At 39.3% G+C, this 18,058-nt stretch overlaps 1 pseudogene; it reads right to left on the reverse strand.

The window, feature by feature from the left end:
- Positions 1–18,058, reverse strand: part of LOC102847370 — a 117,871-nt pseudogene that overhangs the window by 9,504 nt on the left and 90,309 nt on the right.

Genomic DNA, 18,058 nt, shown 5'->3' on the forward strand with positions numbered 1-18,058 from the left:
CGCAATTGCGAGGACTATAGTGCAGATCAGATGTACCTTAGTCTCCACACTGACATCGTTGCTCTTCAGTATCTGGGGAGGTCCCTGACAACTGACTTTCCCAGTGCAATTTGTCTCTTGATTTCCTGTTTGTTGGTACCAAGATTGTTGTCCGTGGAGCCAAGCAAACTAGAACTGTAGGCAGCTTATCTTATTGTTGTTATATGTCATTGAGTTGACTGCAACTCATAGTAATCCTATGCGTAATAACTCTGAATCCTCCTCTATGCTGAGCCAATCTCATTGTCTCTAATACACCTGTCCTCATTACCCATCATTTTGTCAATCCATCTCATCTGGGGTCTTCCTCTTCTGTGCTGACCTACCCTTCCAAGCACGATGTCCTTCTTCAGGCACTGGTATTTCCTGGCCACATTCCAAAAGTATGGGAGACAAACTTTCAAAATCCTTGTCTTGAAGGAGCAAGTTGGCTTCTTCCCTTCCAGGACAGACATGTTTGTTCTCTTGGCAGTCCATAGTATATTAATTTTCTTCTCCGGTAGCACAACTCAAAAGCATCGATTCTTTTTCTGCCCGTCATCTTTAGTCATTGTCCAGTTCACTGGTGCCAAGTAATTAATTGTGAAGCCCATGGCCTGGATCAGGTGCACCTTAGTCTCTACACTAACATCATTGCTCTTCAGTACTCTGGAGAGGTAGGTCCCTGACAGCACATTTCCCCAGGGCAATTCATCTTTTGATTTCCTGGCTACTACTAAGTATGTCAAGAGTATTGATTATAGATCTAAGCAAGATGGAATTGTTAACAATCTCAGTCTCTTCTACACCTTTCATGGTGCTACCAGTTGGCCCAGTGATAAGAACCTGTCTTAATGTTAAGATGCAATCCATATCAAAGACTACTGTCTTTGACTTTCTGCACCAAATGCTTCAGGCTCTCCTCAGTTTTGGCAAGTAAAATTGTATCATTTGCATCAGGAAAGCTCTTGATGAGGTTTTTCTGATCCTGATGCCGCATTCTTCCTCATTAAGTCCAGCCTCTAAAACTATTTGTTCTGCATATAGATTGAAATGTTATGGAGACAAGATACTTACCTAGGAATCCAGAATTAAGGTTGCATAGTGGAGTGCATTTGGGGCTGGGGGTCCGGTGGGGGAGTGCAGGGCAGGGTCAGGGGTGGGGGGATTGTATACCAACGAAGAAGTTTATCTTTTGCTTTACAAAGAAAGGAGCGAACTGGAGGGAGGGGGGTAAAGAAAAAAGCGCAACAATGAATGAATGAAAATCCAAAATCTCTGTAAATGTTCATTAAAATTAATAAAATAATTTTTTAAAAAAAATATATAAATCCCTGACACACTCCTTTCCTGACTTTTCACCATGCAGTATTTCCTTGCTCTGTTTGGATGACTGCCAGACTTAGTCCATGAGAAAAATGCACACCTGTTGCCATAGAGTTGACTTCAAAGCATGATGTGTTCCTCAGTGGCCCAAATTATGTTTGACTAAAACAAATGGGTTAATCCTAGAGAGAGTTAAACCAGTCTGTTCCTTGGAGGCAAGGATTCTGAGGCCTAATCTAACATACTTTGGACATGTTGCAAGGAGAGACCAGTTCTTGGAGAGGGATATCATGCCTGGGAGGGTGGAGGGAAGGTGCAGGAGGAGAAGGCCCTCTATGAGGAGGATTGATTCAGTGACTGGGGTAATCGGGATGGGTATGTCGGAGAGCGTGATTGGCACAGGACAGTGCAGGGTTTACGGCTGTTGTACATAGGGTCACTATGAGTTGCAGATGACTTGACAGCACATAACTATGACGACAACAACAACAACAACTAATCCAAATGTTAGCAGTTCAAATTGACCCAACAGTAAGTCTGCCTCCATAAAGAATATCCTCCACTCTCTCATAGTCACCGAGTTAGGACCAACTCATAACAGACCCTCCAGCAGGTTTCCAGACACCATGAATTGCCTGAGAGGTGATTGACTTTCTTCTCTGTGGGAACATCTTGCTTGGAAAGGTGAAGGGTCAACAAAAGAGAGGAAGATACTCAACGAGATGGATTGTCAGTGTGGCTACAACAGAGGGCTCGAGTAGATCAGAGATGTTGAGGATGGTGCAGGGTCAGACAGGGTCCAGATCTGCTGCTCACAGGATTGCTATGAGTCATATTCAACTTGATGGCACTTACCAACAACAATAAATAACATCTCACAAATTACAGACACAGTGTTCTGTGTTCATAAAGGTCCTACCCAGAGACCTGTTTTCAAAGTCAGCACCACCCCTTACCAAAAGTTGGTTTTTGAGAAAGTGGCTTGGTGATTTAATTTTTTTTAAGCATACAAAGGAGGATTAGACCCTTGCTGCTTATTTTCCACAGCTTTTGAGATGAAAAATAAAAAGATGACAAGAAATAAAAATACTTCCATAAGACATATTTGTTCCCAAACCATATGGTTCCATAAAACAAAGGTAAGTAATTACCAATTACACCATCACCTCCATTATAATTAGTAATTGTTGTTGTGTACTGTCATGTCAGAACCAACCCACAGCTGACCCTCTGGCAGGTTTTCAAAGGTAGTTAATTACACGAGAGAAGATTGCCCAACCTTCTCCCACAGAGTGGCTGGTGGCCTCAAACTGTATGCCTTCAGTATTGCAGCACAGCTCCTTGTTACCAGGCCACCAGAGCTCCCTAGAATTGTATCCTAGTTCTGCCAATTCATCCCATCTCTGCTACTCCCTTCACTTAGAGCAGCAACATCTTCTCTGTAAATGGAGTAATAACTGGGAACACCCCTGTTCTGGGGTGGGAATCTTATGGAGCTGTAGACAGTCTTGGAACCCACAGCACTTGACTCAGGGTTAACATGAGCCCTTGTTTCTAATAAGAACAGGAAGAGTAGCAATGAAATCTACTTGGGATATCAAAGCTGATGACGACGCATGAAGGGAAACTCCTCATCCCTAAGAGATTCAGCCCTCTAAACTCTGCTGAAGTCCTCCTTTATGATTCTGCCGTATAAATGCAGATGAAGTCTGATCTGGTCAATAACACTAGACAATCATTAGGGACTGTCATGTCACACTCAAGGAGTCCAGTGGTGTAGTGGGTTAAGTGCTGGGCTGCTAACCAAAAGGTCAGTGGTGTAGGCCCACCTTCTTTCTCTGCAGGAGAAAGAAGAGGCAGCCTGTTCCAATAAAGATTTACAGCCTCAGAAACCCTACAAGACAGTACTAATCTGAACTGGGTCTTGGAACCCAGTGTAGGACAGACAAGCCTCTGAATAACAGTGATGGGAGTGGGCCCTGGCCTTGGCAGGCATGAGGGTGGCTGTTTTGGGATGCAGGACAGCTGCCAGGTCCCAGGAGAATACTCACACACCTACCCAGGCCACATCACACCCACTGGGTAACAGAACTGGGAGATGAATTAATATCAAGTGGCTTTTCCAGCTCCTCCCACAGACCTTCCTGGGCTTTACAGACCCTCACGGCCAAGGAGGACCTCACAGCACACAAGTGTCCAGGCCTGGGATGGCATGATCAGCTCGGTGTGCCTGCTTGTAGGCAAACCACTCTCAGCAGTGGTGAGCCAGATCACCAGACACTTCTCTTTGTCAGGAGCACCGCCCAAGCAAAATGATGTCTTCAGAGAGGCCTGGGGTACACATGTCTGGCCTGCTGTCTCATGAGGGTTCTTCCTTAGGAGCTGGGCTACAGCGTCAGGGGGAGCAGAGGAGGGTGGATGGAGGCTCTGAGCTGCTCTTACCTCATATGTGTTTTGGACGTCGTCCACGGCATACTTCTCCTTGAAAAACTCCCTGGAGTTTATATTTCCCATCCAATTAATAATAATTATTATCATTAATATTATTAAGTATAATAATTAATCAATGATATTAGTAAGACACAGGACTTTGAAAGGCTCGTGTGACCTAACTTAACTTCTCCATATTATAACAGAAATATTAAAAAAAAATTAAAAAAAAAAAAAGAAATATTGTACTGTGTGAAATCTTTGAGAGCGGAAATTAAACAGGAAAGCCTTGTTTTGGGGGGTTTCATAGATTTTCTTTTAATAGGGTGTGGTCTTATCACTTTCCAATTGATTGTTTCAGTGAAAAAATATTTAAATCTTTTGAGTTTCCTTCTCTGACAGATTTCTGCTTTCCACAAATCTACCCGTTGTCAGTTTATGGTAAGACAGATTTTTTCCCCCCCATTAAAATAACTAGGGTTGTTTTATTGCTATCAAGAGAAAAGTGGCTGGGGAGATGTGCTAGGGAAGAGTTATCATGTGTATATTTTCATCACCATAAAAAGTAAATCAATAAATGTCTAAAAGTAAAGTAATGCATATAGTTAAAACAACACAAAATGTAGAAGTGTTTTGAATCTTAGTTTTAAGAAAATCTATTTCAAGATACAAAATTAAATTCCTCAGAGTCAAACTCAATCTTCTGGAGAGAAAACAAGCAGATTCAGAAAATATAATTTATAAAAATGTTAACTGTTAGATGGGGTAGTTTTTAGTTCTCATTTTCTTATTTAGCAAAACACTATCCAATTAAGTAAGTATGTTTTCATATTCTATCAGCTCTCTCAAATCAGAAAATATCACTTGAAATACTACTTTCCTTTCAAGGTTGACATCAAGAGAAGGTAGTAGTTGTTGTTGTTGTCTTTAGGGACCTGATGAGCAACAGATCTGAACCCTGTCCTATCCAGGGCTATCCTCATACTTCCTGACACACAAGAGCCCATTGTGGCAGTCACTGTGTCAATCCACCTGATTGAGGGTCTTCCTCTCCTTCTCTGCTTTCTGAGCATCACATCCCTCTCCAAGGAAAGCCCCTCTTAGCAACATGCCCAAAGTATTTGAGACAAAGCCTTATCATTATTGGCTCTAAAGAGCACTCTGGCTGCACTTTCTCCAAGACATATATATTTATTTGTTCTTTTGGCTGTCCATGGAATATTCAGTGGTCTTCTCACCATCACAGCTCAAAGGTATCAATTCTTCTTCTGTCATCTTTATTCACTGTTCAGCTCTCAGCTGCATAACAAGTGATTGGAGAGACCATGGCCTGAATCAAATGCACCTTAGTCCTCAAACTGACATTATTATTCCTCAATAATTTGGGAAGGTCCCAAACTGCAGACTTTCCCAGTTCAATACATCTCCTGATTTCCTGACTGCTATTACCAACAGTGTTGATTGTGGATCCATGTAAGATGAAGTTGTTGACAGTTTCAATCTTTTCCACCATCTATCATGATGTTGCTTATAGGTTCAGTGGTAAGAATTTTTGTTTTCTTGACATTGAAGTGCAATCTATATTGAAGGCTGTGTTCTTTGATCTTCTACAACAAATGCTTTAAGTCCTCACTTTCAGCAAGCAAGGTTATGTCATCTACATAATGTAGGTTATTGATGAATCTTCCTACAATATTGATGCCACTTTCCTCTTCATAGAGTCCAGCTTCCTGAATAATTTGCTCAGTATACAGATTGAATAAGCATGGAAAGAGAATAAAACCTTGACACACTCCCTTCTTGATTTTAAACCACTTAATTCCCTTGCTGTGTTGGCCTGACAGCCTCTTGTTCTAGGTATAGGTTTCACATGAACACAAAAAAGTGCTCTGGGATACCCATTCTTCTCAATGAACAATAGATGGGCGTGGATAGTTATTGTCTTAGTGGTAGAGCCCAGACTGGAAGTCAGTTGAAAGGAGCAAAAATAATGGCAAAAATTCTTTAGTAATTGGAACATGAAATGCTTGAGTATTGGAAAACTAGAAATTATAAAAAATAAAATGGAACACAAGAACATCGACATTCTAGGCATTAGTGAGATGAGATGGACTAGCTTTGGCAACTTTGAATCAGATAATCACATAGTATACTACGCTGGGAATGAAAAACAGAAGAATAAAAAGAGAAAGATACCAAGAGGAAATGATGAATAGTCCAGGAAGCTACTCACAGTTCAGTGACTTAGAAATTGTGGTATCAAATCTAGATGTTTAAACTGTTTACATTTGTTAAAACAAACAAACAAAAAACACCTTAAAAACAGCATAAATGATTTTCCAGTAATGAGTAAAAAACTATAAAAGTCCAAAATGTCATCTGATGAACAACTCAAGAGTCGATGACGTGAGGTGAGCCCTTTGCCACAACTGCTGAGAGAATGACCATTCCCAGCAGCCAGACTGTCTACATTCCCAAAAATGTTGGCCAAGCTGTGGACGGATGTACAGTTATTGTGAAGGGCTCTAGAGGAACTTTCCAAGAGATCTCATTGATAGTTCATGCAGAAAGAAATAGAACAAAACTGGCTACAGTTCACACTATTCTGTAGTCCCATTAGAGAACATGCTCAGGGGACCATTACAAGATGAAGTCAGTGTATTCTCATTTGCCCATCAATGCCTTATTCAGGAAAATTTGTTGAAAATCCAAAACTACTGAGGTGAAAAATACATCCATAGAGTTCAGATGAGGCCAGATAGTGCTTGTTCATCTCAAACCCAGAAATATGATCTCATTCTTGAAGGGAATAACACTGAATTTGGATCAAATTGAACTATTTTAATTCAGCAAGTCACAACAGTCAAAAAAAGATATTAAAAAAATTTTTGTACAGCAGTAGTGTTTCTTAAAAAGAAATTGTTCAATAGTTTGAGAGGTAAGGTTTAAGAGGTTGTCGGCTAGAGAAACAAAGCTAGAAGCTTCCTAAGACTATTTGTTGAAATTTTATATAATAAAATTCAAACTACTGGGTTATTTTGGTTTGGTGTGGTTTTGGGGTGGTTTAAGAATAGTCCATGAAGGAAGGTACTGAAAGGGTTCTTGTTCTTGTTCCAAAGCATAAGATTATCCAGATGTTTTCTTATTATTCTGGATTAGATTATGTCTCAAATGATCCCTGTTGACCTCATATAGGCCTTAGGGAAAGTATATCAACCTTTCAATATCATGACACAGATTCTTTTATTTTATATCACAGATTCTTGATTTTTAGTGTTTAGGTGTCAAATCAGCTCAACTGATAGCACCTCTATGTACAACAGAACAAAACTCTACCTAATCTTGTGCCATCACAAATTTTTCTGTGGCTTCAAACCATTGTTGCAATCACTGTGATAATCTATCTTGCTGGCAGTCTTTCTTTCCATCACTGACCTTCTCTCTTCTTCTGCTGCTTTTCCAAGGATGATATTTTTAAAAAAAAAAATTACTATTTTGACGCCATCCCCTTTTCCGTATGAATCAGGGTGAAGTCTCTCTCAGGGAGGAGTGATAGGGAATGGCAAAGGACACACTGACAAAGGAGATTAATCAGAACTGGCCTTGACAAGCACTGTGGCAATTGGACAATTAAAACAGACATTCGGGGGGGGGGAAGAAGAACGAACTGGGGAGGAGGGTAGAGAAAACAGTGCAACAATGAATGAATGAGAACCCAAAATCTCTGTAAATGTTCATTAAAACTAATAAAATTTAATAATAATTTTAAAAAATTATTATTTTGTGTGTGTGTACCATCAAATCAGAACTGACTGGTACAGGAGGAGATTGCCCCTCCTTCTCTAGCAGAGCATCTGGTGGATTCGAACCATGTACCTCTGGGATTGCAGTACAGCTTCTTGCCACTAGGCCACCAGAGCTCCCTTCCAAGCATGATATTCTTTTTATTATTATTCATTTTAATGAACATTTACAGAGACTTTGGATTTCCATTCATCCATTATTGCATTTTTCTCCCTGTCCACCTCTCCACCCAATTCACTCCTCTCTTTGAAGAGAAAAAGAAAAATTCATTGTTATACAATCCCTCCTCTCAAGTGCACTCCACTAGGCAGCCTTCATTCTGGACTCCTGCTGTGATTATTCTTGATACTTCTTCCTTGCCAATCACCATGTCCCATATAGCCAGACTTCTAGACATACTAAAAATTGTCCAACTCTCTCCATAGACTCTCTGGACCTTCAAATGTCTATTTCTTTTTTGCCATCCATTCTCCATCATGCACCTAGAATGTCTGTGCCACTTCCAATGATTTCCACTAATCTTATGACAAGTTCAAACTCAGAAGTAAAGCCTTCATGATCTAGCCCCAGCTCACTTCTCCATCTCTTTCTCTTTCTCTCCTTTCTCTTCACCTTCCTATTCACTTCAGCCACACTGGAAATAGCAAACCATCAGAAATAATAATGGTCTCTAGTTCGTGTTATGTGCCTCTGATTTGCATGTGACTCATACAGACCCTATGAACAACAGATCTGAGCCTTATTCCCATCTTGTGCCACCCTCATAATCTCTGACACACTTGATCCTATTATTGTAGTCACTACAGCCTTCCATCTTACTGAAGGTTTGAACTGACCTTCATCTTTCTAAGCATGATGTCCCTTTCCAAAGAATAGTCTATTCTCACAACATGTCCAAAGTATGAGAGGGAGCTTTGTCTTCTTTGCCTCCAAGGCGAACTCTGGATGTACCTTTTCCAAGAAATAAATGTTCTTTTGTCAGTCCATGGGAAAGGCGTCAGTTCTTCTATCATCCCTATTCATTGTGCAGATTTCAGATGCATAACAGGTGATTGAAAAGACTATGGCTTGAATTAGGCACACCTTATTCTTTAAGCTGAAATTTTGCTCTTTAGTATTTTGGAGAGGTCCCTGACAGTGTACTCCGGCAATGCAATAAGCCTCCTTCTAAACTACTGACAGCAAGTGCTAAGGGTGTTGACTGTTGATCCAAGCAGGATTAAATCATTGACAAATTTAATCCTTTATCCATCTATCGTGATGTCTGTTTTCCCTATTGATGAAGACCTTTGTTTTCTTGATGTTGAGACACAATTCATACTAAATATTGTAGTTCTTTATCTTCTGCACAGATATTTCAAGACCTCTTCACTTTCAGCAAGCAAGGTTATGCTATCTGCATAATGTAGGTTATTGATGAGTCTTCCTCTGATCCTAATGTCACATTCTTTTTCACAGACAGAGCCCAGCTTCACAAATTATTTGCTCATCATACAGATTAAATTGGTATGGAGAAAGTATACATCCCTGATACACATCCTTACTGATTTTAAGCCATATAGTGTTCCCTTGCTCTTGCTCCTTTCAGACAACAGCTTCTTGATCTAAGTATAGATTTTGCATGAGCACAATTAAATGTTCTGTGATTCCCATTCTTCTCCATGCTATCCCTACTTCATTATGATCCACACAGTCAAACACCTTTGTATAGTCAATAAAACACAAATAACACCTTCTGGTATTATCTGTTTTCAGCCTGGATCATCTGACATCTGCAGTGATGTTCCTCATGCCAAGGCTTCTTCTAAACCCAGCTTGACCTCCTCACAGTTCCCTGCCAATGTATCATTATAGCCATTTTTGGTTGATCTTCAGCAATATTTTGCTTGCATGTGATATTAATGATATATTCTATATTTTTCACATTCTGCTGGGTCACCTTTTTTTGAGAAGAATAACAAATACAGATTTCTTCCAATTAGTTGGCCATGAAGCTGTCCTCCAAATTTCCTGGCATAGACTGATGAGCACATCCAGCACTGCATCTGGTAGTTGAAACATATCAATTGGTATTCCATCAATTCCTGAGGTCTTTCCCCCCCGCCCCCCAGTGCCTTCAATGCAGCTTGAACTTTATCCTTTTTCACCATTGGCTTTGTTCATATGGTACTTCCTGAGATTTTTGAGTGAAAACTAATAATAAAACCAAACCATGGCCTCTAGGGAGGTTACAAAATCCCAGCTTCATCATACTTAATAGTTGGGATTCTATACCATGTTTGATTCTCATATACTTCCCAACAATGCTACTGTACAGTCTCTTTGAAAATTTTTATTATTGCAGATGGAATTTTGTTATTAATAAAGATTATTTGTATTTTGTTTACTAGTCCTAATTTTCATTTTTAGGATACTTGCTGACAACTAAACCCAATATGGCATCCTTCTCGCCTCAGTGGTGATTAACAAAGTTACTGGATTCTGTCAAACCTTTTATTAAAGAAGAGAGAATTTTTTATTACTGTTCTAATAAAAAGAACAAGAAAAGTAGTTCTGGGTTTTGTCCCTCAAAAACCATGAATAGATTTAAAGACAAATTACACCCAGCAGAAAAAGACAAGGAGAGAAAAAAAGTGAGAAAAAATCCCTCACTAACCCAATAATTACTTATTGGGGACTTAAAACATGACAGGAAAAAAAGATATCAAGAGCACTGGTGCCCATCTCTTCAAGTTTTTGTAAAAGCGGCAACCACAAAGTCCTAGACTTATTTTTTCCCCTTTATTTGCCTGCTTTCATGAGACATTATTTGAGAACGAAAAATCTCAGACTTGTCACAAAGACCCACTCTGCTCATTAGAATAGATGGTGATTAGATCTGAAAACATGCAACGTGGTGTGATCCCTTAATGCCCCATCCTGCAGAGTGCCCAGCTAATTGCTATTACAGTTTAAAACAACAACAACAAAACACACGCAAATAAAAAGAAACTACCTTCTTCAAGGAGCAGAGCAACATTCTTTTGTGAGATGTTTTAATCCACGCTGGAAAGTGTGAATTAAACTAGAAAATACTGGTGTATCAAATAACTTTCAATTTATGCCAACCTGACTGTCTTTAGTCCTTCTCAATAAACAAATTCCTGCCGCTAGAATATTAACATGCACAGTGCTCTCCTTTGATTTGATCTCTATTGAGGAGGCTTGGGGGCGGGGAGATCACTGCTGACTTGTTTGCACTTGACTTAGGGGCTAGGTGGAGGACATTGGACACAATAATTAATTCAGATTCAATACCCAGGAGTGCGTCAAGAAACCTGAACTTGAATCTCAAATTGCAAAAACACAATTCACAGAGAACATGATATTCCTTCTCCCTTGGCATTTTGCTGATAGAATTGTAAAGCCAAATGGATGTTTACCCCCTACTGTATTACATTCACTTTACACATTCCGTGCTCTAAGAAGTGCCAATAACTACCAGTGAAGAGGTTATCACCAAGATACCTCCTTGATACCACCTACACGCATCCAATTTGAACTTTCTCAATCATCTTTGGGAAGTGGGGGTGGCGGAGAAAGCTGCTATTTCTACTTGATTTCTTCTGCTCACTGCATGGGGACTGCTGATTTCCTTCTTTTCTTCCAAGATCACTTTTATGATGGAAAAATACTGTAACCTTAACCTTAACAACAAATTGGAAAACACAGAAATGCTTTATGTAGGGGATAAATGAAAGTGTGTAACTCCCAGGCTTATTTGGTGACCAGTGAGTGTTTGATGTGTTTATTAAGAGTCACAGAGTGTTACAGCTGCCATGACTGTATGGAAAATCTCCCTGGGAAGCTTGGTGCATGGCTTCAGTATTATTTCAAGTTGTCATCAGCTCTTTGTACGGTATTTGCTTTTACAGAAGTCTATGATCTTCCAGTTTTACTTTACAGAGCACCTATATGACTACTCAAGGGGCTTCTGGTGGTGTTTATTACATAGTCATACAGGGAAATATTTTCTGGTTGACTAAAAGCATTACAGCACCATCTTTTCTCTTTTTATATCCTTTTAATTATAAACGAATTCTACGTTCTTTTTTACTTTAACCATTTTTTAAAAGAATTCTGTTTCATCCCATTACTTCTAATTTCAGGATTAATATTCTATTGAATAATTTCACTGTTTATCTGTATGCCTTGGATCTTAAACTTGACAGTGCGTATAACCTTGTATTCTAAGGGTTTTTTTCAAGCATTTATCATCATCATTATTATTTTGCTGTTGTTTTTATGTGCCGTTGAATCCCTTGCAACTCATAACAACCCTAGGTACAACACATTTGAACTCTGCTCTATCCTGTGCCAACCTCATTGTTTCAGACACACCTGCCCCCATTACCCCAGTTACTGAGTCAGTCCATCTCATCCAAGGTCTTCCTCTTTTGTGCTGCCCCCCCCTCTTCAAAACATGATGTCCCTCTCTAAGGACTTGTCTCTCTTTGCAACATGCCCAAAATATGTCAGATGGAGCTTCAGAGTCCTTGCCTCCAAGGAACATTTTGGTTTCATGCTCTCAAGGATGAACCTGTTTGTTCTCCTTGCAGTCTATTCAGTACTATTCTCCAGCATCACAGCTCAAAGGAATCAATTCTCGTTCTATAATTCCTAGTCATTGTTCAGCTTTCAAATGTATAGCAAGTAATTACAAAGACTATGGCCTGTTTAGTCTCCAGATTGATGTTATTGCTTTTCAGTGCTTGAGAGACATCTCTGACAGCAGACTCCCCCAATGCAATTTGTCTTTTGATTTCTTGGCTGCCGGTACCAAGAGTATTGATTGTGGAGCCAAGCAAACTGAAGCTGTCAACAATCTCAATATCTTCACTATCTATCATGATGCTGCCAAGCTGCCTGTTGGTGAGAATCTTTGTTTTTTTGATGTTGAACTTCAATCCCTATTTAAGGCTACAGTCCTTAACATTCTGCAGCAAATACCTCAGGCTCTCCTCAGTTTCAGCAAGCAAGATTGTGTCATCTGCATATTGCAGGTTGTTGATGAGTCTTCCAACAATCCTGGTGCCACACTTCTCTGCATAGAGCCTAGCTTCCCAGATGATATGTTCCACAGATAGATCAAAAATTATGGAGATAGGACATATCCCTGGCATACACCTTTCTCAATTTTGAGTCGTGCAGTGTTCCCTTGCTCTGTTCTGAAAACTGACTCTTGGTCTAAGTATAGTTTTTGCATATGCACACTCAAGTGTTCTGGGATTCCCATTCTTCTCAGAATCAACCACAGCTTGTTGTGATCCACACAGTCAAATGTCTTTGCATAGTCAATGAAGCACAGACAGGCATTTCTCTGGTACCCTCTGCTTCCAGCCAAGATCTATCTAACATAAAAGTTATTTTAGTGAATGAATGTTATTATACAAAGCATTCATATCATAGCTTTTTAATCAATTAAACATTTAGTTTGCTGCTCCCCAGATACAGACACTATTTGACTGCAATTATAAGCCACGTTACAATTAATTCCTTTTATAATGTAAAAAGACTAGAGAATTTCCAAAGTATAATAGATCAAATTTTGAATTAACAAGTCTTAAGCCAGCATGTCAAATTATTTTCTAAAGAAGTCGGCTGTTTTATACAGACAGTAAGAACTTTGATGGCCTACTGGTTAAGAAATTGTGCTGCCAACCCGAAGACAAATGGTTCAAGTCCACCAACTGCTCCACAGAAGAAAGATAGGCAGTCTCCTCCTGTGCAATTTACTACTGCTGAAAACCCAATGAAAGGTCAGCTATGAGTCAGTTGCAATTCAACAGCACACAATAGCAACAACAACAAGTCAGTTAATGCTTGCAACTGCTGTCTGGAAGGCTGGTGGTTAAGACAACTCAAAATCACTATGGGAGAAATTTCTGGCAATCTGCTTTAGAGAAATGAGCTACTGAAAACATTGTGGAGCGTAGCTTTATTCTGAAGCACATGATGTTAATTAGTGGCAGAGATGATGCCAGCGGGCTAAGCTAAGTGGAGGGGGCCCAGTGACCTCACACTTATTGTTGCTTTACTATTAACGTGAATTATTCTTTTTTAAAATTACTTTCTCTTTAGTTTGCTGGGCTCCAATATCAACACTCTTGGTTTCCTGTAGCCAGGAAATGAAAAGACAAATTGCATTGGGTAAATTTGCTGTCAGAGACCTCTCTAAAATACTGAAGAGCAACGATGTCATTTTGAAGACTAAGGTGCACTTGATCAAGGCCATGGTCTTTGCAATTACTTGCTATGCATCAGAAAGCTGGACAATGACTAGGGATGATAGAAGGAGAATTGATGCCTTTGAGTTGTGGTGCTGGAGAAGAGTATTGAATATACCGAGACTGCTAGGAGAACAAACAGGTTCATCCTAGAGATGGTGAGACCAGGCTGCTCCTTGGAGGCAAGGATTCTGAAGCTTTGTCTGACATACTTTGGGCATGTTGCAAGGAGGGACCAGTCCTTGGAGAAGGGCGTCATGCTTGTGAGTGTGGACAGTGCAGGAGAGGAAGACCCTCGATGAGATGGGTTGCTTCAGTGACTTGGGTACTGGGGGCAGGTGTGTCAGAGACAATACGATAGGCACAGGATAGAGCATGGTTTAGGCTGTTTTATATAGGGTCACTATGCATCACAGGTGACTCGATAGCACATAGCAACAACAACAACAAAAATAACAATTTTATATAGGCTTTTGGTAGCTCAGAAGGAACACTGGTGGCACAATGGTTAAGCATTCAGTTACTGGGTAAAAATGGTTTGAATTTGTCCAGCAACTTTTTGGGAGAAAGACTTAGCAATCTGCTTCTGCAGAAGGAGGTAGTTCTCCTTGTCATTTGGGGCCAATGTGAGCTGGAATTAGCTCAATAGCACACAGCAACAACAACCACATTATAGTGCTTCTGAGTTATGATTGTCTTCTCTTTTACGACTAAGAAAGTTATTTTTTCCATGATAAAAACAAAGAAAGCCATTGGGGTGGGGTTAAGACTGAGAAACACTGGATGAAATATGTTTACGGCACTGAAGTCTATGGGGGAGAGAATAGTCTAAAAGTGTTATATTTTAGGGCATTATTTTTATCGTAGCAGTATGCAATGAGGATTGCAGAGTGGATTCTATTTGGGGGTAGGGGGTGGGGTTTGGGGAGGTGCGGGGGGGGGGATTGTGTACCATTGAGGGAGTTTTTCTTTTGTTTTTCAAGGAGAGGAGCAAATGGGGGGAGGGGTTTGTGCGGGGAGAAGGGTGCAACAATGAATGAATGGAATCCCAAAATCTCTGTAGTTGTTCATTGAAATGAAAAATAAACAACCTAAATTTAAAAAAACCAAAAACAAAGAAAGCCCATCAACAGATGAATACATACATAAAATATAGTACATGCATATTAATCAACAATAAAAAAATAAAATTCCCTGTTGTATAGTGTTTTGCAAGGTAAAAAGGGGTAAGAGCGTGGGGGGGGATGGATAGATAATGTACTCGAATGGGAAAAAAGAAAGGACAATCTGAAAGGAAGGGACAATTAAACACCATGTATATGACAATTGATAGCCTGGATCAGGACAAGCATTACAAGGGGAATTTGAGAAGGCAGGAAAATGTGAATGAATGAATGAATGAATGAATGAATGAAAGGAATCTCTTTGTAAACCTTCTGAACATGTAAAAAAAATAAAATAAATGAAGAGCTAAAAAAGAAAATAAAATTATGGGGCAAAATTTTTAAAAATGATGTTCCAGTATACATCAGAACATAGGTGAAGTTTTTAAAAGGTTTTCTCTATTTTAAAAATTTAGAATCCTATCCCTGGGATTAATGTTGATAATGATGTATAGATCTAAGCAGTATTTCCAATCACTATCCAGTAATCTAATTTATTTGCTGAACATAATATGTTGTTGTTGTTGTTGTTGTTGTTGTTATTGATTACCTCTGAGTCAAGCACGACACCTGGCAACTCCATAAACAAAAGTCCTGAAGCTCCTCTATAAATATCAACAGTTCATAGATCAAAGTTCATTGAGTTTCCTGAGGAATATTATTTAGGAAGTGGATGTCACTACTGCTTCCAAACCTGTCATTGTGTGCTACTGTTGTTATATGCCACTGAGTAGCCTGTGATGTATAGTGACCCCTATGTACAGCAGCTCTAAACCCTTCAGTGTCCTGAGCCAGTCTCACTAATTCTGACACACCAACCCCGATTGTCCCAGTTACTGTATTAATCCATCTTATCCAGGGTCTCCCTCTCCTGCACTGTCCGTCCACCTTTCTGAGCATGATGTCCTTTTCAAAGGACGATCCCTCCTGGCCATGTGTTCAAAGTACGTGAGGTAGAGCTTCAAAATCCTAGCCTCCAAGGAAAGACTTAGTTTCACCCTCTCCAAGACAGACCTATTTGTTTTCTTGGCAGTTCATGGTATGTTTAAGACTCTTCTCCAGCACCACAACTCAAAGGCATTGATTCTTCTTCTGTCATCCTTAGTCATTGTCCAACTCTCTGAAGCAAAAAAAGTAATTGAGAAAACCATGGCCTGGATTAAGCACATCTTTGTATCTAGACTGACACCATTGCTTTTCAGCTGTAACTGTCAAGAACCTCAATCTCTTCTCCATCTATTATGGTGCTGCCAATAGGCCCAGTGGTGAGAATCTTTGTCTTCTTGATGTTGAGCTTCGATCCATGTTGAAGACTACAGTCCTTGACCTTTTGCTGCAAGTGCTTCAGGTCTTCTTCAGTTTAAGCAAGCAAGGTTGTGTCATCTGCATATTGTAGGTTGTTAGTCTTCCTCCAATCTTGATGCCACACTCCTCCTTATAAAGCCTTGCTTTCCGAATGATCTGTTCTGCATATAGATTGAAAATATACAGGGACAGGATGCATTCCTGAAACAATCCCTTCCTGATTTTGAACCATGCAGTGTTTCCTTGCTCTATGTATTCAAAATATAATTTCTTATACTTGAGCATTAATCTATTGTCTTCCCAAACTTTGTTAAGACTTATAATTGAAATAACTGTAGCTTTGTAATACACAAGCAAAATCGGCATTCTTCATAGTTAACATTTTTCACATTAGAATGCCTCTGAAATTTTATTGCACTGTGATTTGAATTCACCAGCCACTCCATGGGAGAAAGATGGTCAATCTCTTCCCCATGCGATTAACTGCCTCTGAAAACTCACTGGAGAGTGAGTTACGGGTCAGTTCTGCCCCAATGGTACAAACAACATGTTCTTTTCATTCTAATACTTTTGTACCACTTTTCATATAGGAAACATTTTCTAAAAAGCCCAACTTAAGTTTTAAACCAGTTACATTTTAAATAAAATGGGTAGAATATAATAATATAGTATTATAATACCAATGTGAAAATCCATAGGGAATTCTAAAAAGCACACCAAATAATAACTGTTTTCTTTTTCTTATTTTATATTTTACCTCACATAATATACAATGTAAATAAGATATACATTAATAATGTACACAGTATTCAACAATGTGAGGAGGTAACATGAATTGAAAAAATAATTGTATAGCGTTCATATTATTTATGTGAAAACATGGTATGTGTAGAATTTATATTCAAAACAGCAGTTTGTAGCAACTATATTAAATGTTAGATGACCATGAAGTGATTTTAAACATTTAAATACTTAGCATGATATTATTATATGTAAGCATTTCACTGTGCTTTATCTGCATTATTGCAAAATAGGCTAGGTATCTTAGGTTAATGTGCAAATATTTTTTTCTCATTTTAGGCCATAAGATTACTCAAATACTTACCAAGGAGTCAGAACCAACTTTTAGCTAATTCACCAGTAGGTTTTCCAAGGCTGTAAATCATATGAAATGTGATAGTTCATTGTTCTCCTATGGAGAAACCAGTAGATTTGAAACATCAGAGAGGTAATGCTTTGAGTTGGCAGCAAAACTCTTTTACTGACCACAGCATCATTCCAAGTCAGCCTTTTTTGGTGCCGTAATTCAGATTATCAGATCAAATTTCTGCTCTTTGTTGTTTGATGGGGCTAGAACTGCTTTACACACCATAACGTTATTTTAATGTTTTCTTCTTCTTTGAACCTTTAAAATGAAATTATTTATAATATGTTCCAATAGCTACAACTGCAGGCAAAGGCATGCTCCTACATTAATGATGACACTATTCGTAAAATTGGTATATTAACACCAGCACATTTCTACCGTTGGCCAAACAGCTGTCCTCCAAATTTCCTGGCATAGACTGGTGAGTGCATCCAAGGCTGCATCTGTTAGTTGAAACAAGTCAATTGGTATCCCTTCGATTCCTGGGGACTTATTTTCTGCCAATACTTTCAATGCAGCTTCTACTTTCTTCTTTGTTGCCATTGGCTCCTGTTCATATGGTAGTTGTTGTTGTTATGTGCCAACGAGTCCTTTGCGAC

The sequence above is a fragment of the Elephantulus edwardii genome, unplaced genomic scaffold (genome assembly GCF_000299155.1).
Source record: "Elephantulus edwardii isolate Elephantulus edwardi_28Jun2011 unplaced genomic scaffold, EleEdw1.0 scaffold00008, whole genome shotgun sequence".
NCBI lineage: Eukaryota > Metazoa > Chordata > Mammalia > Macroscelidea > Macroscelididae > Elephantulus > Elephantulus edwardii.